This window comes from Stigmatopora nigra, chromosome 22 (assembly GCF_051989575.1).
Source record: "Stigmatopora nigra isolate UIUO_SnigA chromosome 22, RoL_Snig_1.1, whole genome shotgun sequence".
NCBI lineage: Eukaryota > Metazoa > Chordata > Actinopteri > Syngnathiformes > Syngnathidae > Stigmatopora > Stigmatopora nigra.
This window is the reverse complement of record NC_135529.1, coordinates 8,545,669-8,566,698: the sequence shown is the minus strand read 5'-3', so window position 1 is coordinate 8,566,698 and position 21,030 is coordinate 8,545,669. Positions and strand designations below refer to the sequence as shown.

The 21,030-nt window shown below is 37.0% G+C and overlaps 1 protein-coding gene across 4 annotated transcripts in view; it reads left to right on the top strand.

Annotated features, from left to right (window-relative positions):
• The window catches only part of LOC144215582 (semaphorin-4C-like), a 221,232-nt gene that overhangs the window by 157,266 nt on the left and 42,936 nt on the right, over positions 1 to 21,030 (top strand). For all 4 annotated transcript variants that reach the window (XR_013330450.1, XM_077744620.1, XM_077744619.1 and 1 more), the window contains one exon: positions 17,611 to 17,692. The gene's annotated coding sequence lies outside the window, so the exon portion shown is untranslated. The remainder of the gene's footprint in view (positions 1 to 17,610; positions 17,693 to 21,030) is intronic.

Here is a 21,030-nt window from a genome sequence, read left to right as displayed (position 1 = left end):
TATGTGGCCCGAGAAAGTAAATCATGAGTACCGACTTTCTGTTTTAGGATCAAATTAAAATTAAAAGTATAGATGTATATTAAATTTCCTGATTTTTTCCCCTTTTAAATCAATAATTGTATTTTTTAAATCATTTTTTCTGTCTTTTTAGTTCAAAAATCATTTTGTAAAATCTAAAGATATATTAAAAATCTAAAATAAACATTGTTTTAGATCTATAAAAACTGAATATTCAGGGATTTTAATCCAGTTCTTTTAATCCATTTATAATTTAAAAAAATCTAAATAATATATCTAAAATGGTCCGGCCCACCTGAAATCAAGTTGACGTTAAAGCGGCCCGCCAACCAACCCAAAGGTGTTGAAAACATGTTCTCATGTGAAAAATGTTGTCTGGAAAGATATGGATAGATTAATTTGTTCTTTTTTGTTTGTAGATTGAGGAAATTTCATTATAACGTTTTTCCAATAGTAATAGTACAATCTGATGTAAACCATTATATCCCTCACCATTCTTACTCTACTGCATCTTCTAGTTTTATTCCTTATTTTGCATCCACCCATCGTGACTACAACTGCAAACCATAAGCTTGATTGGGAAGAAATGGTGAATTTCTCAGTGGGAAATTTTGTACGCAAGCCAACTGTTTTTCGGGGGCGTTTTGAGAGCTCAGTGGAGTTTTGTTTGGACTGACTCAGTATAAGTTTTAAGGCCATGTGAGTGTGTGTGTTGTTTTTGTATTCTTGTCTTATTATTTTGGTTGCGGTGCCACGTCAAAGCTGTTCGGATCTCAATGAATGCTGACATGCATTTTGTTCAAAGTCACTGGCACTTTTTCTTTGTACGTCTCTGTGTATTTTTGAATGCTTTTGCATACTCAGCAGCTCAGCCGATGCCTTTTTTTCCCTTGGTTATGCATCCAGATAGGTGCAGTCAACCAGTAGAGTGTATGTGTGTGTGTATGTGTATTTTCATTGTGGTATCAAGAGCATGGTATTTTGTTTTTACGACAGGGCCTTTTGGCATTGTTCTGGTCTAACAGACCCTCCCTACTGTGGGGCTGCCCGTAAGTGGCAGGAAGTGCCAGTAGCACACACTGCATGAGCGCCCCCGCGTACTGTAATGCACATGCAGCCCTATCCATGCTAACGCCTCGTAAAGTTTTAAAAAGATAATAAATCGTAACCCCGTGGCAGGCAGGCTGGTAAACGGATGCTTATACGGGTAGGTTTCGTATCCAGGCTAATGGTCTCTCTTCAGGGTAGGTACTACTATACAAGGGGCCAGTCCAGGCTTATCAACTGGAGCTTAATTAGCATTTCCTTGAGCTTAAGTGTGGGCGTTGCTCAGCCTTGGGAAGTTGGAACAACCTATTGCCTTTCCAAACTGTGTTTTTCTAAAGTTTTGAAGGTTGACTACACATTTTCTTTTGTGCCCTTGCTTTCAATTGAAGCATTTACCTATCCTGAACTTGCTGAACTCCAAGCTCATATCAAATGTTTGGAACAAAAATTAGCATTTAAAAGAAAAAAATGAATGTTTTTTTATTTCTAAAAGGTGAAATGATGTACTCTGTAATCACAATGTTCAACCAAACCATATTGTTAATCAACTTCTTTTCAGAAAAGGAAAAGTTTGCCCTTGCAAAAGTATCTTTTTACTGTTTAACTTGACATTTTTGTAAAAGGAAAGCCTCTATTCTCATTTACAATAGCCAATCAGAGACTATGTAGAAAAAGTATCACGCAGTTTAATGGAACTCTTAAATCTACATCCAAATTTCTAAGGCTAAAACACTGTTTCAGTTGGTTTCAAACTATAACGTAAGATGTTTGAGGTTTATTTCTTCCTCAGAATTTGTTTTGAGATTATCTATGATCAAATAATCAAAGACAAAGGTGTACTGTAGTATGGGAAAGAAGTAAGATGCAATCCCCTCCCTGTGCCTAACTAATTAGATTCCACCTCTAGGATGCCAGTGTAGCAAGTCTAAAAACATTGGATCCCACAAGCCAATGCTGCTTTTCTTCATTAGGCAGTAAGCGATACAGTGCTCACAGCATCTGCTGACTCTTCCTTGTCTCTCTTTGCCTCTGCGTCCTTACAAAGGTTTATGAAACATAGCTCCAATTTTTTACTCCAAAAACAGATAAAAGCTCAAGTACATATCTTGTCCAAATTGCTGTTGTTTTTTTTGCCGGCGTTGCAAACTTCTCTCCTTAATAGTATATTGGCTTTTTCATGCTGGAGGGCAAGTACAGGTGGAAAATGGATTACTATATATGCAAATCTACTTTCAAAATGCATGCACTCTATGCAATATAGTTGTATGGTTACATTAGACAGCGATTAAAAATAACTGTTGGTGTAGGTCTGACTGATATTTTTTGTTTGTTTGGTTGCAGAATACGAAACTGATTTTAGTGTTACTCTATCAAGTTGTTTTTCCCCACAGTTTACTTGGTAGTCACAGGTGCTCGGACGTTTGGTCGCCGGTCTTTTGGTCACCAAGCTTTTGGTCGCCGATCAAATGGTGACAGAGAGTTTACTGTTGAAGCCAGCTCTTAAAATTATATTCACGAGAGTTTAATATCTAAGAGAAGGAGTTTAATATCTAAGTACTGTTTAATATCTAAGTACTGTTTAATATCTAAGTACTGTTTAATATCTAAGTACTGTTTAATATCTAAGTAGTTTAATATCTAAGTAGTGTTTAATATCTAAGTACTGTTTAATATCCAAGTACTGTTTAATATCCAAGTACATTTGACCGGCGACCAAACATCCGGCGACCAAACGTCCGCCAACCAAACGTCCGACGACCAAACATCCGGCGACCAAACGTCCGCCGACCAAACGTCCGCCGACCAAACGTCCGCCGACCAAACGTCCGCCGACCAAACGTCCGCCGACCAAACGTCCGCCGACCAAACATCCGGCGGCCAAACGTCCGGTCACAGTGTTTATTTAACATGCTCGTTTCTTTCACATACTATTGTTACATATTTCTCTTTTGACTAAACAGCACGGTTATTATGGTGCCTTTCGTTCTTTTTTTCAGAAATTGAGAGAAAAAAATACGATCTGTCTGGATTCCTCACCTCAGAAATCCAGACCTAAACTCTATAAACAGTATTTCCCAGTATTTGTCCTTTCCAGAACTTTTTAACATGGTGTTGACTATAATTTACGCTTGTTTTTTTTCAATTTGCCATCGGGCCAGCAATATATACACAGTTAACTCTCTCCAGTGTCTGTTTGTAAAACTAAATTATTTAAAAAAGAGGCTTTCATGTTAAGCGTAATTTAGACTGAAAGGGGCAATTATTTTATTTTAAAGGCTTATTTAACCCAAGGTTTAATAAGGCTATCACTGGTTTACGTCCTATTGGGCCCACCGTGAGACAACAACCCCCACGCATTTCCCTTGAGCCCAGCTGTATCAGCAGCTGCAGCTATAAAAAAAAAGAATTCTGTTGTGAAGGTGTTAGTCTAGATTGTGTGCTACGAACGTATTGGAAGAGTGGCACAGTCTTTCAGCCTTTAATTCTACTGCAGACTCACCTTTGACCCTTAGTGGTTGGACTACCCTAGTGTTGCTCTATTCCCAAGTCCATTGCTCTTAGCTGGATGATAATAGACTGTGTGAGGTGACAGATAGATGGAGATAAATAAACTGAAAGACACGGAACACTTTGTGGGTTGAAGACAGGGAGAGAAAACAAGATTGGGTTGCCAGGTGAGTTGCAGGCGCTCTGACAGAAGAAAAGAAAAGATGGTTGTGGTCTGTTTTTTTTTTTTATACCAAAGGGCTTTTATACCTTTTCTGCTTTAGGCTGTCAAGCCATTCATGCAGTTGACTGTGTAGACACACTGTGGAATCCAGTAAATAATAATTGTGTTCTGCAAGACCCGTTCGTTTTCAGCTGATCGATATATTTTGGAATTGGATGTCGTTAGTGCCAAGTCAAAGCTTGGGTAATTGAAAGGGAGGCAGGGAAGTTTAGGGTGAAGCCACAAAAATCATATGAATTAGAAACATGGCTTGCTGTGGTCACTCTTGTGTGGGAAGAGTGACACATTTTGGGTTGATTTTTTTGCTTATAACTTTGTGGCAACAGTTTGGGGAAGGCCCTTTTCTATTCCAGCTTGACTGGTGCACAAAACAAAGGGTTTAAAGGCATGCTATGATGAGTTTGGAGTTTCTTCGTCATCTCGATTTTACATAGTTTAGACTCTATTCACCGAATACTCGAAAATTAGGATGCAAAAGTCGAGCACATGTTATGAATCAATGGGATTTTTGACCTGAGGCTCAACTTGTCGACAAAAAACTTTGAAATGTATTCATGCTTGGTACCCAAAATTTTACTGCTTACAGCTTCTTTCCATGTTTAACTTGTTTTTATGACTATTTTTTGGAGGAAATCGACACATTGCGACCATCTAATGCTACGTTTTGAACCTTTATCCAAGATTTTTTTGCGTTAGGAAAAAAAAAATATGGCACACAATTGACAGGATAGTATTCCATTGAATGTTTTTTTGCTTATTCCATTTTATGTAAAAGACAAGGGTGGAAAGTCTAGATTTTATATTATATATTTTTAGCCTGAAACCATGCAGACAAGATGTAGTAAATGCATTAAACCACAAACACACGTACACACCTTTTTTCAGGCTGTTTGTGTCAAATAATCAATATCACTCCTCTTAAAAAAGGTCTGAAACTAATCAGAAGAGACAGTTAGAAAAAAAATGGGGGGAAAGGAGAGGGGGGTTCCATTAAATGCATTTAAAACCATCTCACAATGTCTTTGCTGATCAAATCTGCCCTGCTTGATGCAAAAATGACTATTATTATGAGTTAAAAGCCGAATCTTACCAAATTAAATGAAATGAATGAAATTGGTTCCTTTTTTTGAGATGAATAAACAGCCAGGTATCCAAGCACTTTGTATTCATCCACTTTTTCATATTTTTAAAGCCCAGCATCTTTGATTTGGGAAACCAGGGTTAGATTTCTCAAACAATTTGTGTTTCACTCCCTCAGGAGATGGCCTTGCGTTTTAATTAATTGATTTTGAAATTCACTTAGCTGCGGCGTATGTGTGTGTCTACAGTGGAGACATGCTTGTTTGTGAGTTATTTGCAGTTTTCTACACCAAGCGATCCCCTGACATGTTGATGGATAACAGGAGTGGAAGTGTGTCTTCTTTCTTTGTATACTCCTGAGTAGAGAATTCGAATACAAAAGCAGGTAAAAAGCAGTTAAAAGTCGTCATTTATTATGAAAGTGGCCGTGCAGATGAGAAGTTTGTAATGATAATAATAATCGGACATAGGCTTTAGCTCATTGTCATCATATCCAGAACTGTGTATGACAAAATTGGTAGTACTTCTCCATAAGGTGCGTTTTCTCGGCAAAAAAACCCAAATAAGTGATAATTTCGGACTCGTAAATGGCATTTTGCCGTTATGGATACATCACATCACCCCCGATTGGATCACTTACCTCTCACTGTCTTTCACTTACCTCCAGTCAGCCATTAGGAGGCAGATCCAACATCTTTTCATACTACCTCACCCCGAAATTATTACACAGGAGGGATTGTGTGTTGTGCTACCGCAAGTTTAGAGTCCTGATGGATGTGGGGGAAAAACTGTCCTTAAACCTATTTGTCCGTATTTGTGGGACCTATAGTGTCTGCCAGAGGGCAACAGCTGCAACAGATTGTTAATTGAGACCTTCTCACACAGACGCTGTATTTGCCGTTAAAAAAAAATGACAGTTCGGCTTATATGCGCACTAATTTGAGAAAATGGGAAAATATTCTGTCATATATGTCCCCTTTTTTTCTATCTGTGCAACTACCTGAGCTCATACCTGTGAGTCCATGTGTGTAATTTGTCTTTAGCTTCTGCTGCATGTGCAGTCGTGTTGTTCTCCATCTGCTGTGCGCTGCGATTGACCGCCTCATCTATTATGCAGAATCAACATTGTCCATTTGTAAGCTGCTTTCCACTGTGGAGTATTGCTTCAGGTTTAGGCTTCACCAAGGTTGAATTGTTATCTGTTGGACTACTTGAACGTTGTACAACTGACTGTGACTGTACTGTGTGTTCTGCCAGGTCCACACTACACTGTCTTTCTACATTAATTTGTATGCATTTGCTTTTATGTCTGTGCCTGCTTCTGCTTTTGTTTCACTGAGCCGGTGTGACTCTTTTTGTGTGTTTGTGGCTTCAATGGGAATGGGAATTAGCGCATGTGGGTACACCTAATGTCTTTGTGTTTCCGTCAAGGTAAACAGTGCGTTTATACCTATATTTCTAAATTGGCAAAAATGTTCCGCATAAAAAAATGGAACACATCGATACAAATCGTTCAAAAACATTGTCAACCTATTGGATATGCAACTTCACACAGCTGCAGCAAAAAAGATTAAGTATAAATTGCATGCTGTTATAGTCTATGATGATGATTTATTTGCTTGTTGGACACAAAGGTTGACCAGCTGTTTCCTTTAAATCTAAACGTTAATTTAAAACAATTTTGGTCAATAGATTCACTGATCCTTCTCATTTATTTCAATAAATACTAGTCTTTTTGCGTTTAACCTCTTTTGAGCTATTTATATCAGTGGAAAAGACAAATTACACTCTGGCTCTAATGCTGGGTCCTTTTTAGAAAGTCTTAACCCAAAGGCAAGGGTGGTACTGGAATTTGGCTTTACATGGCCACAGAGATTTTGGGATACTTTTTGGGAGATGTGTGTTTATAAAAGATTTTTTAGTTTGCTTTTCTTGATAATTTTCTAGCCTTTATATTCCTCAAACAGATAAATAAATGAAAGAACCCTTTTTTTGGAGTATTGCCACCATCTAAACCATTAAGTTGAATTAAAAACAACATAGAGACAGACCTATTTGGTTACTTTTAAAGAGAGGGAGATTAAGTGATTAATTTCTATTCTACAGAAGCATGTTCCTTTTCCTTTTTCATGTTTAATTCAGCATAATAGCTGTCATATTCATTTGAAGCACTCGTTTTTTACGGCAGTCTGCTGCAAATCGTCACAATCTGCAAATGAGTAAAATCCTTTCTTTTAGTGGACCATAAGGAATCCATTTTAAATCTTGCATGCAAACAACGATAAACATGTTACATATTAAATGACTTACTGCAGAAAAATACATCTAAATTCAATTAAAAAGTCTCTAATGTGATCAAGAAATATGCTATGCAGATTTATAACAATATCAATGAATCAAGCCAACATCAAAAGTATCACCAAAGCTTTATCTCAAGTTTATGACGACAATAAAAGTAAACATTCGTCCATTTGACATTTAAATCGATTAGTGACAAACTCATTTAAATAGGCTGAAGGATAAAAAGAGCCACCCGATTGGATGATTCCTAAGAATGAGTTCAAAGTATTTCTCTATTTTGTAAAAGACCCAGCAAGCAAGCATACAAGTGGAAATAAAGCAAACAACACCCTAAAAAGTATTTTCACAATGATGGATTCTGTATTTTTTTTATTTCCCATTGGGGAAGTATGAATCTTCTCAGCAAGAAACCAAGGAAAACTGAAAAACAGTATGTAAATGGAAGCATTGACAGAAAAATAGTATTCATTAAATGGCTTGAACAGCACACTGTAAAAGAAGGGATAAAAAATAAAAAGTAAAATAAGATACATTAAAAACTTGACCAAATTGGAGATGCATACTTACCTATTTTTTCCGACTGCGTCAACAAAATGTCCTACTTTTCCCCTTTAAATATTTCTAGTGTGAAAGCAATTGGAATTTCAACAATCACATAAAGCCGCCTGCAATAAATAATTCATGATTAATATGTCTTGATAATACAGTACAATTCCGTAAAGCTGATATATGTAACCATCTGTGCCTATGATTTAGAGTACTGTTCATTTACGTTTGACAGCAGCTATTGGAGCCTATTAAGAAAATATAATAATAAATCTGCGGTGAAAGCTGACAGCCCAGCTTGAAGATTTGATTTTTTTTATTTTTTTTATTATTTTATTTTTTATTGCTTGTCACTTTTTAGTAAGATTTTCCCACTCTGACAAGGATAAACCACAAGGCGGGGAGAATTTGGCTCTTTGGATGGGATTACATTGTAAGACGGTGATCAACAGTCAAGCATATCATTTTAATGTCCTGACATGGTTTAGCATAGCAACAAGCCTGTTGTGTTGACAAGATAGTCATTGTTGATCATTAAGTTTGTTGTGTTGTAGAATAGGGTGTTGTGTGTTAATACTGATTTTTAACCAGCCATTAATCATGTAAGCATGTGTATGTCATTAATTATGGAATCATGAGAAAACTCAAAAATATGGAGGTGATTTTTTTTGAAAGGTTCCATTTGGATAACTCGTATAGTAGAAAATGTTATATTATTTGGGTTTGTTTCCTTTCCAATTTTACGTTGTCATCTAAACCAAGTAGAAATATGAGAAAAACAACTGGAATTATAATTCATTTTGGAAAAATGTACTTGATTTTGCCGAAATGTTCAACACAGTTGCATCAATCAAAAATAATGATCAAACCGCGATATGAGATCTCATGAGCGCAGTGTATCAATTATCAATTATATTGGTATGTGATATTATGGAAATTTGATGTGACTGTACACATAGCAACAAGAACTTATAAACATAAAACACTTTGCAATGTGCTGAGACTCACATGATGTGACGCTGCACAAGTTATACAAGTAAGCCTATTTATTTCTCAGAGTCACTAGACCAGGGGTGGGCAAACTTTTTGGCCCGGGGGCCACATTGACTTTAAAAATTTGACAGATGGGCCAGGTCAGCACAAGATATGATACATATAAAAAAGTGCATCCGTTAACAGTACATATGAAACATAAACAGAAAAAAAGGACTAATGTATAAACATACTCATCACTCATCATTAAAGTAAAAAGTACAAAGTAAAGTAAAAAGGAATGTATTAAGAAATATTAAAATGTTATTTAAAAAGGATAGCAAGGCTGTAAAACACAAAAAAAAACAAATAAGAGTGGACAGACCTAATGCCACTGGCTTCAGCGTGATGGCGTCATCTTGGGGGAAAAAATAGAAAAAAATACATTTTTTGGACAACATCGCCGGGCCGGATTATAACGCCTCATGGGCCGGACTTGGCCCGGGGGCCGTAGTTTGCCCATACTGCACTAGACTTTTCTGTAATTTGTTTCTTGAAAAAGACTCACATTTTCCAATTTAGAGAAATCCAACAAAAAAAAAAACAATCTGACACAATAGATATATTTTTGTTCTAATATTGCTGTTAATTTATAATTCAACCCTTTTTCTAACAGACGTTATATTGAAGCTCCAATCGGAGGAACATACTGTACTTTTGTTGCCTCACATGGCAACGTCCTTATCAGTTTTCAGCCTTAAATTGCCATGGAGTAGTCAAGCCTCACAGTTATATGTAATTGAACAAGAAGCGTCACGGGATGTCATGTGTCTTGCATTTGGCAGCTTCGCTTTCTTTAGAATGGCCAGAGGACACTGTTAATAAGACACCAAAGAAAAATTCCTCCTTGAATCCATAATAATGGCGTCATTTTTTTTTATTAATTCATCACAGAGAGCTCAACAATTAATCAAATGGGTCTATTCATGAGCACAACTTTCCTCATTGCCCTCATTTCCGACGTCCAAAATGCCTTGAGTGATGTCAGTGAATAAGAATATTAGGCTAACAGTTATGAAAGGGGAATCAGAATGCATGATTACGCGCTGTATGGAAAGTTGTCAGAAGCTATGCAAGTAACACTTTGCTTATCACTAAAGTACTTCAAAATGTCAGTCAGTCTGATATTACTTTAGTATAGTTATAGTGAGAGTTCAAACCCGTAAGTCATTGTGACCTCGAGCTAAATTAATATAAATTGAGTTCAACAAATGTTCCCATAAATGTCTTCAACATTACATGAATACATTATAGTATTATAGCCCTTATTGCAGATTCTCATTATAAAATTAGAAGTGACATCATATTCATGTTTTTTTTAAGCCAAAAGTCTGTTAGTCAGTTTTTTGCACGCACTGTTTGTCATATTTTCATTTTTTTAAAATTATTTTTGCCACTTTTTTAAAGAAATGAGTAGGTTTGTCATATTTTCATTTTTAAAAATTATTTTTGCCACTTTTTTAAAGAAATGAGTAGGTTTGCTACTTTTCGTCACATTCTAAAAATTATTTTTACCACTTTTTTAAAGAAATTAGTATGTTTGATACTTTTTGTCACATTCTCTATGTTTATCCAATTTTTTTAAACCAAAAAATCATGATATAGCTTTTTAATTATAAAATCCTGCTACGACTATGAAGATTACACCATATTTTACTTCTGCTCAATAATACAGACTTAATATAATAAAGATAAATGGGAATATTGACTTTTCAGTTCAATATTTTTTAACTAAATACATAAAAGTTGAATCAATCCGTCCTCACGCTTATCTCAGTCAGATATTTTCCCTTTTTTCACCAAATCTTTCTTTCTAACTGCATCATACCTTAATTATAACTTGCAAATTTGGTCATCAACTACCAATCAATTTAATGTTTTATACTTATAACTGATTTGCATACTTTTAGTTTTTTTTTTTTTTTTTAATCTTGTTGGTTAAATAAGAGTCACTGCACAATTTCAACTAACACATCCTGATTGGACTTCACCACATCACCATAGCTTACCATCACACATTGTGAAAAATCAGCCCCTTGTATGTTTTTTAATAAAGTTCTTTTTTTCAGGGCGAGCACCTGCTTCCAAACAAAAAAGTCTCTGTTACACATAGGGCCTTTTCACAGTGAATTATCAAGTGTGGGTGAAATCGCTCAGGGCCACTTGGCGACTGTTTCCGGGGTCAAGCTTTAATGTGACAGATTGACCTCTACAAAGCCAGCGTACTGTCCTTTTCTCGATACTATCACTTAAAACTGAAAAGACACACTTATGCTCACTTGTAGAGGTACAGTTGAAGTAGCCAGACACACACACACAACTGTCACCCTCCCTCAGGCTCATCTTGTAGAGATCCATCGCTCTCCTTTGCTGTCAGTGGGAACAAATGAGCCGGGGCCATGTTCCTTAGTGCTTCTTAGTGCATGTGTGCAGGCCAACCTTCCAATTCTGTCCAACTTTCCTCTTTTTCTGCTTCCTTGAAACACACATACATAGATTTTCACTTGCTCTGCACTGTTACACACAGACAGATCACTGACATGTTGTCTCCTGGCAATGTTGGATTGTATGTGTGTACATGTGTGTATGTGTATGTGTTGCCAGACTTCCTACCCTGAACCGCAGTTTAGTTTACTTGAATAGATGAATATTAGAAAAAGATACAATTTACTGCTAAAAAAATGGGAATATTTACTGTTTTCCTCTATTCAAAACACATAACAAAATGTATTTATTTTTTTATTAATAATAATTGGACATAGGCTTTATCATCATCATACACAGAAACTGAGTATGACGAAATTGGTAGTGCCTCTCCACAATGTGTTTTTTTTTGGCAAAAGACGCAAATAAGTGATAATTTCGGACTCGTAATTTGGCATTCTGCCGTTATGGATACACCGCATAACCCCCCGAGCAGATCACTTACCTGTCACTGTCTTTCACTTACCTGCAGTCAGCCAGTAGGAGGCAGATCCAACGTCTTTTCATATTACTTCACCCCGAAATTATTACATAGGAGGGATTGTGTGTTGTGCTACCGCAAGTTCAGAGTCCTGATGGATATGGGGAACAAAAACTGTCTTTAAGCCTATTTGTCTGTACTTTGTGGGACCTATAGCGTCTACCAGAGGGCAGCAACTGGAACATTAAGGCATAATTTCAATTTTCCTCCTATTTTTCACCTAATTAAATCAATATAACATTTTTGAAAAAGAAAATTAGATGAATATACGCCATAAAAAGGCACACAAAATATTCTGGGCAATTTTTAGGGTCAATAGAAAAAGAAAATTAGATGAATATACGCCATAAAAAGGCACACAAAATATTATGGGCAATTTTTTGGGTCAATAATGTCTCTAAAAAAGACAAATTAACTATCAAAATAGTTGTCAAGTCATTTGCTAACCGATTAGTTGTCAATTAGTCGCATTAATCAGTGCCAGGTGAGAAGACATAATGCCTCCCTAAGGAGAACCATGACGAACGAACATGTTGCCTACAACAAAGCTGGGTTTGGCACCCCTCCTCCACTTTGTCAGTCTGGCAAGTGTCATTTCTACAAGGAATTGAGGAGAAGAGTCAAGATGGAGGGGGGTGTCGGGGGTCTCAATGTGAGCCTATTTGTTGTCGGAGTTCATTAATATAAATAACCTGAGCTGCTCAGTGTATGTTTTTCTTTCTGTCTTTCTAAACACCCACTCTTCGCTAAAATAATCATTGCAAGAAGCTATTTTATTTGCGTCGACATAAATAATTGAGTATTAGACTCTTTTGTGTCTTTCTTTATCTTTGGTTTAGTTGCAGCAGGCTCAGAAGGCTGAACTTCTTTTCTTGTGGACAAACATCTTTGCATGCATGAAATCTGGCTTCACGTGGATGTTACAAGGATAATCCTCGAGGATATGACTCCTTTTTGTCTCATGATCCATTGATCTGATTAACTGCGTAGTTATGCTAGGACAAAATGGCCGATTCTGCGGATACTGTACCTGCTCACATCGGAAAACTCTTAAAGTTCTCATACAAATATAAAATCTGTGACCCTGTTTACGTTAGACATCATTGAATATCATCCCTGTGGCAAGCTCGTGTTTTTTTCCTGGAAGCAAGCGGTTATGAAGTTGCAGTTTATTTAGCCTGGACAAAGTTCGTGACATGTTTTTTTTTTTTTTTTTACAACCCCAATGCTGTCACCATGGCAGCCAGCTTAAGTTGTAAAGTTCCAAAACTATAAATCTATTCTTTTCCTAACTCTAAAACCATGTGGCCAATACTGTAGAAGACTCATCAATATAATTTTTTTTTTTTACTAAAGCCCCTGTGTTACTAAATGTCTGCCAGGTGTTTTGGTGCTAATAACCGGCTGGGTACATTTATCATTTTTAACGTTTTTATTTTATAGCAAGTTGTCACTAAGAGATTCTGGCTTGCAACGCAAAAGTTCAAACTATCATACAGCAAATGAAGTAAATTTGTTAGGGGAAAAACAACCCTGTTATGTACTATATGAATATTTTTTATCTCTACTTGGTTTTATAAGTCAGTCAAGTTGAAATTCTACACAGGGCATTAGGAATAATACAATTACTGTATATACAGCATGGGATTTGTATTACCATGATTCACATCCTTCACAATACATATTTGTAGATATAATTAGTGAATGAATGGTTTTATTCAACTTCCAGGATTAATATCTGTACTTATTATCATAATAATGATTATAAAAACACTTTTCTTATCATCCAGCCAAACAGTATAGGGTCAAATTTTGCTATTTCAGCTGGAGGTCCTCTTCTTTTGTTTAGTTGGGGGGAAAACGGACTTTACAGTGAGGGGTAAACGCTGATGACTGCTATCTGGTCATTTCCAATGATAAGAAGTGGAAAGAGAAATTTTAACATGAGTGATTAAATCAGTAACATAACTGGATGTGTAAAATTGGGGGAAAAAATGCTTTACTTGGGAAATCATTACTATTCATTACATATTTCATGCTTATTTAATGAATTTTACATAGTGAAACATTTCATTAACGTTATTCAAGGAGACCATAACAACATTCAATGGAGCACAAAATAACTGTTTAGTTTGAAATGTCTTTTTCTGGATAAATTGTTTTTTATGCCAACCAATTAAAAATAACTCTTGGGAATAACCAATTACAAATAACCCAGGATTAATAGTAATAATAAAAATTAAAGTTTTACTTGATTTTGCTCAACACTGTACTTCTTTCCCTTAGCTAAAAAAAATAAAAAATTCTGGTCACATTCTAATGTAAAGGCATTCATCAAAATAGCAAATGGCTCTCCATAGAAATGATATATTTCTGAGTAAATTCTCTGAAACGTGCAGTTTTAGTTTTTCAGGAGTAGAATCATCATTGGAAAACAAATAGTGTAAACTCAAAGACACCATCTTTATCAATAGTGTCGCAGTGGCAGTATTCATACGCATAGAAACACACATTTGTCACCATCAGCTTATTCCCGGTCATGCTACGCTACACTGACTAATCGATTCATTACATGAGTATGGATTGACGACTCTCATGAGAAATCTCAGTAGGGATTGACTTTGCCGGACTGCGGCGCCGGCCGGTTATGGCCTGAGCAAATGACCACCACCTCAATTTTGGCCTGTAAATCATAACCGGCTATAATGAGCCGCACTTAAAAGGGTCAAAGTTTCTGACTAAATCACTCCAGAGGACAAAGACTGTAAAGACTCAGTCCAGTACAATTTTGGCGGAGGGGTGGGAGTACACGTTGTCCTTGGCCAGATGCTCATCAAAGAGGGAGGAAGCTTTTCAGAGAGTGCTACTGGCATGTCATTTTGTCGTATTTTTATTGCCACATGCCTCTTCCAGGCCAATCACATATTCCAGTTGTCATTGCTAGTTTACGCACGTGTGGTGGTGACGTGTGGGTACCATACCCGCAGACGCATACTTTGGCAGGCGCTCAAATTTCAGGCCGCTGCATCCGATTAGCATCCAATTGCATCGTCTTGTAGTAAGATCAAACTAAACGCAGGTTTAGGCTTCCTGTCAGGGCTCATTGGAGGACGTGATGGTTACATAGTTGCTCTGTTTTCACTCGACGGTGCTCGGACGTTTGGTCGCCGGTCTTTAGGTCGGCGGTCTTTTGGTGACAGAGAGTTTACTGTAGAAGCCAGCTCTCAAAATTATATTCATGAGAGAGACTTTAATATCTAAGAGAGAGAGTTTATTATCTAAGAGAGAGAGTTTAATATCTAAGAGAGAGAGTTTAATATCTAAGAGAGAGAGTTTAATATCTAAGTACTGTTTAATATCCAAGTACTGTTTAATATCCAAGTACTGTTTAATATCCAAGTACTGTTTAATATCCAAGTACTGTTTAATATCTAATCACTGTTTAAAATCCAAGTACTGTTTAATATCTAAGCACTGTTTAATATCCAAGCACTGTTTAATATCTAAGCACTGTTTAATATCTAAGCACTGTTTAATATCTAAGTACTGTTTAATATCCAAGCACTGTTTAATATCCAAGCACTGTTTAATATCCAAGCACTGTTTAATATCCAAGCACTGTTTAATATCCAAGCACTGTTTAATATCTAAGCACTGTTTAATATCCAAGTACATTTGACCGGTGACCAAAAGACCGGCGACCAAACGTCCCGTCACGTCATTCGACCCGTCAGGGTGCTGTCAGCGCTGACAATATCAAATTAGGCGCGATGCAATTAAAGGTCTTCGTTGTCGCAAGTGAGCCAGATAAGCAAAGGCTGGTGTCGTTGTTTTTAGCATTCTGGCTTTGGAGATTACCAGACGTGGTTTGAAATTTACACTTTGCATGCTGACGCACATGAAAGCATGTCCTCCTCCACCTGCAAGCACACATAATTTAGACCTGAAAGCGCAGGTTTCAACCGTTAGTCACTGCTGATTCACAAGCCGCTGGCCGCTTGCCACATCGTCCCTCACGGCGTTGACTGTCAACCAGACCAAGCTGGATGTGTGTCGTTGTGAGTTGGACGGGGGGGTTTTATGTGTTATTCCAACCCTGTTTTGTTCAGTTTTTTTAATAGCTATACTGCCTTTCAGCCCAATTTTTTTCTTTTTTTGTGGTGGTCTGCTTCCCTTACATGGAACTGCTTCAAGCCCAGTATTTGCATTAGTTCATCTGCATATGGGTGTATGCATATTTTAAATGTGAGTGTACAAACTTATGCAGAACCTTGCAGTATTTTGCTGGCTGGGGTTTCATTTAATAGGCAGTGGTAAGCTTAGGTTCAAATGACTTTTCTGAACAAATGACATCAGTGCTTGGTATTGCCGTCATGTAATGTTTGCGTACCAGTCTATGCATATAAGTTAAAGCAATATAGTATGTACGGGTGTATACTAACAAGAGAAACTGTATAATTCAGAAGCTGCATTTCCATCATCCTTTTGTAAGTCTCAGAAACACAATTTCACAATGGAATACCGGTAATGGAAATGCCAGATTTTAAGAAAAAAACACTCACACATCACAAAAAAAGATTTTACGCTTTCAGAAAGGGTTTTTCAGACCTTTCAATATTAATGTATATCAAAAGAACACGAATGTAGCACTTTTTTAAAAATTTATACGCCACAGGACGTGATGTACCTAGTCATATCATCACTACTCCATTTACTCAATAGGTTTTAGGTGCATCTTTCATCAGGTAAAATATCGCATCAAGTCTTCTCAAGTTAAGATTTTTTTTTAATAGCCTTAAGTGGAAACACCCAATTGTAATTTGCAGAAATCTTTGAAATATTGTCTTTATTTTTCCGAAAAATACAAAAGATACAAAGCTCCAGAAGAAAAGTCTCAAAGTTTGAATCTTCGCTCACTAGTAGTGTTAGGTTAAGTAGCATCATTATCTTTTTAAATCTATTTATCAGAGATTTAATCACGACATTCTATCAATGGCACCTTGTTTTGTAGTCAATATAGATAGCACAATGCCACCAAGCCGATTTTTTTTTTTAGAGGCTTTGTTTATTGACACCAATGACTGAAGTATGACGGTGTCAGAGGTTTTGGTTCCTTCTTTGTTCACTGGCTGCCTTTGTGTAACCCAAGCCTGCCCATATGTTACTGACAGCATCTGCAAGGCCTTTGGGGTTTACTTTGTGTCTCCTAAGCCATTGATGTTGGCATGATGCTGATCCTGGTGTTTGCTCATGAGCACACGTGCACTTTCAAAACCTGATCTGCACTGTGAACATTGGGATCCACTGGAGTTTAGCCTTAGGGGATGAAGCTGCTGTTTAGTTCAGTGTGTGTGTGTGCATGAAACTTTTATCAACCCCCAGATTGCCATTTTCTATACTGCTTGCCATTCTTAGTTGTGGGAAAGTCTAGAGCAGAAATGGGCAAACTATGGCCCGTGGGCCACATACGGCCCACTAGGCTTTTTAATCCGGCCCGCCAACGTTGTCCAAATAATGTTTTTTTTTTTTCCAAGATGGCGCTGTCATTCCGAAGCCAGTGGCAGTAGCTCTGTCCACTCTTATTTGTTTTTCATGTTTTACAGCCCCTCTATCTTTTCTTTTTAATTACATTTTAATATTTTTTTATACTTTCCTTTTTACTTTACTTTGTACTTTACTATACATTTTACTTTAATGATGAGTGATGAGTATGTTAATACTTTAGTCCTTTTTTCTGTTTATGTTTCATATGTACTGTTAACGGATGCACTTTTTTATATGTATCGTATCTTGTGCTGACCCGGCCCATCTGTCAAATTTTTAGGAATTTTTAGGATTTTTGGGAAATAAATTTTACTCACTGCCCTTTTGTTTGTGTTCTATTTTTTAGTCAAATGTGGCCGATCATCTGACTCTCCCCTTTGGATGCATATGAAGAAAACTGACAGACGCGCTGAGGAGAAGATAAACAAGTAAGAAAATGCAAACAGAAGCATAAATATATATGTATATATATCAAGAGATGTGTTGCTAAGGAGTCCATGTGAAAACTAGAGAAAGAAAGGCAGAGTAAATGTAAAATGAGCCAAGAATGAAGAGAAATAAGAAAGTCAATATGCAGATGGGAAGGAAATCCATCCTCCAATGGGGGAGGGTGGTCCTTGTCAAAATAGGACCTAGATATTACAGGCAATTTTCAGGTATGCCCGTAAAGAAATCATTTTGATGTGAGACAAAGAGAAAGTAAAGAGCGAGGTATGAGCCGCTAGATAAGAAAGACGCAAACAAAAAGACAAGGAGCAAGACAGAGAGTGGAAAAATGAGGTGAGCTAAGATATTGGATGTCAGAACTGAAAGCATTTCGTTTAGAAAAATGCTGAAGCTGGTGTGTGTGTGTGTGCTTGTGCTTGGCTGCATTTCTATATGTGTGTGTATGTGGGAAATTGATGGTGGAAAGAATACAAAAATATAGGTGTAGTTGAAATAGTGGCAGAAAATGGAAAAATGGGAAAACAATATTTGGACTTCTGCCTTGCCTTTTTTTGCAAATGTGATGGAAAAGTCACTCATTCAGTCTTGATAGGTCAATGCCATAAAATATGACATCCGCAGTGGGCTACAGTGAAAATCAGGAACATATTTTCAAACTCCCGTTGGGAGAGGGACGTGACCCGTATGTATATGATGATTCATATTTGAAAAGTACATTCACTAAGACTCTAATACAACGTACAGTATTTTCACAACTATAAGGCACACTGCATTATAAGGCGCACCCTCAATGAATGACATTTTTCCATATATAAGGTGCACTGGATTATAAGGCGCCCTGTCTATTTTGGTGAAAATTTCAGACTTTTAAGTGCGCCTTCTAGTTGTGAAAATACGGCATTTTGTTATCTATCCGATACCAAGTCAATACACATAATGCCGATACCAATATGTTTCATTAGTTAAACGACGAACGTCATAGCAAAATCAACTATTAACATTAAAATTACATACATGTGAATGAATGTGAGACAGTCGCTTTAACCACACATTTTTTGGTCCAACAAAATGCTTTCATAAGTATAATGATCAAACGGAATAGGGAATATTTAGTCCAAGACCCCATTTTACAATAAAAAAATAATAAATGCTGCAAATTCTCAAGTGATTAGCAGTTTTCCCCCACAAATTAGGACTCGTAAATCTATTCCCATTTCAAAACCAAGTCATAACACCAACTATTTGATCCAAAATGAAATCTCAGGCTTACATCCTCTGAATATAGATTCCATTACACTTTTATGATATTCCTCAATAATTAATCATATATCCTATTGGAATTCATATACCTTATATACAGTATGTATGGGAACAAAAACATGTAGGGTTTTGTTTGTTTTTTTCTACTTATTGATTGAGTGTATTGGAAAGCCAGTGGCAGTTTAAACCATAAAATAGGCACAAGCCACAGAAGCGAGAGTCTGTTTATTATTTACGAGTCCCAATTCCCCTTCAATGCTGACGCCAAACCTATGTCCTTGTCATAGTAGCATACTGAATACTTGGCGATAGTGTAGTGTGTGTGTATGTGTAATATTTGTGATGAATGGCTCTCTTATTTACAATCCCTTGTCAGGTTGATGGGGCACTCTGGATATATTGTGGACTTAAGTAAAGTTACTCCAAATAAAAAAGTCAATTTTTATCCAGACGCGAAAAATGCTGAGGGCTTAGGCGCAAACTGAGGCTGTGTTTAATTGCATTCGTAAAAGCGCACTTGAAGAACAAATGGCGTGCATCCAATGCAGATCATGGAAGCGTAAGGAGGGAAAACAGCTTCGGGTTATAACTCGGCAATCCATATTTTGACTCAAAGTTGGTCTGTTTGCCCCCTTCTCTCTAAAGCCCAACACGCTTATCCGACATTGACTCTAATAATTGCGTATCTGTCTTTCTGTCGGTCACAGTTTGTGAGGATATTGGTTGTCTGGGGTTTTTGTCTGACGGGATGCCAGCCTAGAGTTTGAGTGAGAAAAATAAGCTTGGACGGGGGGAGAGAAAAGGGTAGAAGGGAGGGAGGGGGGTTGGTTCTGACAGGGAAATGAGATAAGGAAGGAAATGGAGGGTGAAGGGAATGCAGGAAAGATGGTGGAGGTTATATACATCACAACAGGCTGACACTTGTCAGGTAGGAGCAGATTAAATGTTTCACTTAACAGGGGCACCCTTTCACACATCTTGTTACAACACTATGACACAGCCTTGTAGACCAAGGGGTCGGGAACCTTTTTTAACGAACACAGCCACAAACAATTCATATTTTCCAATGTTAATTCTTGTGAGCCATACTACGAATTTAAAAGTCAAAATATATACATGTAAACGAGTGCCTTTTCAATTTTTTGGGGTAATTTCACCACTTTTAAAGTAGAAAAAAAATGAATAATTTTAAAAAGATTCTTATGCTGTTGCTAATCAATGAGAGGATGCATTCTACTGTAAAAAAGATGAAGATTAAAGCAGTTCTAGATGTAATATCTCAGTTCTGTCATCAGCAATTTCCATATTTTACCTCACAGGTTAGCAAAAAAACAGATGCACTCATCAAAAGAGCCACATGTGGCTCTCGAGCCATAAGTTCCCTACCCCTGTTGTTGACACACGGAATACAACACTTTTATCTTTCAATTATTTAAGCTCAATGGCGTTTGTTCCAATTAAGGTTTTCTAAAGATTTGGCGGACTGGTCTAAAACTGCACTAAAACATTTTATATGAAAATTTGGTTGATTTTGATCGCCAAAAACCAATAGATTTGTCTGTTTCCTACTCAAGTTGACTATAGACAAGAGTTTTATACAGCAACAATTTGGATTGAGGCTATGTACCAGTAATGAGAGGCGCAGAAATATACACTATTCAAGTCACTAGTGGTTATCACCAGCTGTTTTAATGAGGGTGATTATTTATGATAGCGTTTGCCAATGCTTCAGTTTTGCACAGATTCCCCCCCCCCCCTCCCCCCAAAAATGTAGATGCCTCCACATGAAATGTGAATACAACGCCCTGCATGTGAATGAGAGATTCTGCTGTGCTGCTGTTTTCAAAATTGGGCCTACCCACACAAAAACGACCTTAGTGACTTATTGAATGAGCTTGCTTTTTTTTCTACCGATGATTGTCAGATGTTATCAATCGAAAGACAACGTACCTTTTGTGCTATCTTGAATTGTCCTACTATTTCCAAGTTGACCAATTGGCAAAGTTGGAACTGCAATATGACTTGATCAGAAGCATATATTAATACACCTTGGAGGAAG